The sequence below is a fragment of the Crocuta crocuta genome, unplaced genomic scaffold (assembly GCF_008692635.1).
Source record: "Crocuta crocuta isolate KB4526 unplaced genomic scaffold, BGI_CrCroc_1.0 scaffold9, whole genome shotgun sequence".
Classification (NCBI taxonomy): Eukaryota; Metazoa; Chordata; class Mammalia; order Carnivora; family Hyaenidae; genus Crocuta; species Crocuta crocuta.
Window position 1 is genome coordinate 7,515,961 of NW_027551567.1, and position 2,717 is coordinate 7,518,677.

The 2,717-nt window shown below is 42.4% G+C and overlaps 1 pseudogene; it reads left to right on the forward strand.

Moving 5' to 3' along the window:
* Positions 1–1,250: 1,250 nt before the first annotated feature.
* On the forward strand, positions 1,251–1,994 carry LOC144220172 (L-lactate dehydrogenase A chain pseudogene; annotated as a pseudogene).
* Positions 1,995–2,717: the final 723 nt, after the last annotated feature.

Consider the following 2,717-nt stretch of genomic DNA (forward strand, 5'->3'; position numbering starts at 1 on the left):
CCTGACCTTTAACCTTCTTATCTAAATCACTCACCTGAGAGTCATATGTTGGTAGGTATATTGCCATATATTGCTGTCTTATATTTAAACTCATGAACATTTGGATATTTGCACATTTTTTTTCTCTAAGAAAGTTTTATGCTCACTACACACTGTATCCTTTATACTTTTCCTTAGCTCCACATGCATTGTCTGTGACAGAGAGGGCCTCATTAATTAAGGAGAATCCCTGACCCTGCTATTTCACAGAATTTCTAGCCAGAACCCTCTTTCTTAGAATTTCTAGGCATCCAAATCTGGAAGACTTATTCTCTCTCTAATGAAATATATAATCTTTTTAAAAATAATAAAACAATCCATGTTAGATAAACTCCTTGTTTTTAAGGCTCTAGGCTAGAGCTGGAGGGGTAGTTCCCCTAAGAAATGCCCTATCCTCCTGAAATAACTCATCAGTTCCTTGGCAGGTGGATCATCTACTGTTACTGTCTCAGCACTTTTAGCAGAAAGTTGCTTTTTGGCAGTCTCCCAATTGGACCCCAACAACCTGGCTCCTGCTAGATTTCATTGAAAGTCTGTAAAGTCTTCCTCATAACATTAGAAGTGCAACTGAATATCTGCTTTATTTTATTTTGGTTTAAATTAGGGCTCTTCAGAGAAACAGACCAATAGGATGTGTGTGTGTGTGTGTGTGTGTGTATACATGCATGTGTATATATATTTTTATAGGATATTCTAAGGAGTTAGGTTATGGAATTTTGAAGGTTGGCAAATCCAAACTCTACAGGGTGGGCTGGCAGTCTGGACCCCAGAGAAGAGCCCATGGTGCAGTTCAAATTTGCCATAGGCCACAGAGTTCTTCTCTTGTTTAGAGGAGGTAAGTCTTTTGTTCTGAAGGTCAGGCCTTGAAATGAGGGCATGAAGCCCACCCATTATAGTGGACAATCTGCTTCATTCCAAGTCCACCAATTTATTTTTGTAGATCTCATCTGAATCGCTCTCTCAGAAACATCCAAAAAAATGTTTGACCAAATATCTGGGTACTGTGGCCCAGGTACACTGACACATAATATTTTCCATTACATTTAGTTTATTATTTTATTTTCACCACAGGTGCCCCAACACTCCTTTGGCTTAATGTGACCTCCCTGCTTTAGGCAGGGACCCCCTGCATCCTTATTTATCACTGAATCCACAATACCAGTTCCATAGACAGACGAATGCCAAAAATTGTCACAGGCAAAAAGTGTAACATGACTGCAGACTCCAAGCTGGTTGCTATCACAGCCAAAGCACATCAGCAAGAGGGAGAAAGAAGGCCATCTTAATCTGGTCCAGCCTAACATGAACATCTGTAAATTCATCATTCCTCATAATGCATATTATAAAATGCAGGTTGTTTATTGTTTCCAATCAAGTGGATATCTTGACCTCTGTGGCTTGGAAGATAAGCGGCTTTCTTGATAACTGTGTTATTGGAAGTGGTTGCAATCTGGATTCAGCCTGGTTCTGCAACCTAATGGGGAAATTCACCCATTAAGCTGTCATGAGTGGGTACTAGGGGAATGTGGAAACTCAGGGGTGCATATAGGGAGTAGAGTAAATGTTGCTGGTCTCCCCCTGAAGAATCTGCACCCTGACTTAGGCACTGATGCAGATAAGGAACAGTGGGAAAAGCTTCACAAACAGGTGGTTAACAGTGTCTATGAGGTGTTCAAGCTGAAAGGCTGCACATCCTGGGCCACTGGACTGTTACAGCAGATTTGGCAGAAAGTTTAATGAAGCATCTTAGGCGGGTGCATCCTATTTCCACAATGATTGAGGGTCTCTGTGGAATAAAGGATGATGTCTTCCTTCATGTTTCTTGCATCTTGGGACAGAATGGAATCTCAGAGATTGTGGAGGTGACTCTGACTCTTGAGGAGGAGGCCCACTTGAAGGAGAGAGCACAAACACAGGGGTGGGGGGGCAGTCCAAAAAGAGCCGAAGTTCTATAGTTTTCTCTTTTTTTTTTTAAACTTGCTCACTATTCTTTTTTTTTTTTTAATGTTTTATTTATTTCTAGGAGAGAGAGAGAGAGAGACAGCGTGAGCAGGGGAGGATCAGAGAGAGAGGGAGTCACAGACTGAAACAGGCTCCAGGCTCTGAGCTGGCAGTCAGCACAGAGCCCGACGCGGGGCTCGAACCCATGAACCGCGAGATCATGACCTAAGCGAAAGTCGGACGCTTAACCGACTAAGCCACCCAGGCGCCCCTAGTTTTCTCTTTTTTTAATGTTTATTTATTTATTTTGAGAGAGCAAGAAAATGAGCAAGTCGGGGAGGTGCAGGGAGAGAGAGAGAGAGAGAGAGAGAAAGAGAGAGAGAGAGAGAATTTCAAGCAGGCTCTGCCAGCAAAGAGCCCAATGTGGGACTGGAACTCAGGAACCATGAGATCATGACCTGAGCTGAAATCAAGAGTCAGAGGCTTAACCAACTGTGCCATCAAGTCACCCTAGTTCTAAAGTTTTCTAATGTTGTACCACTTCACTGTCCAGACTACACCAGGACTTTAGTCGGGGTTGTGTATATTGCCCTTATTATCTGTCCTGTTCCTCAAGTAGTAATATTAAGATGATCTAGGATCAACATCCATTTCCTAAAGTTACAAACAGGAATGGTTCACACATCCCTATAGCTGTATCCTGATATTGGTTGATGCCTGTCTTGTGTCCTGATGCT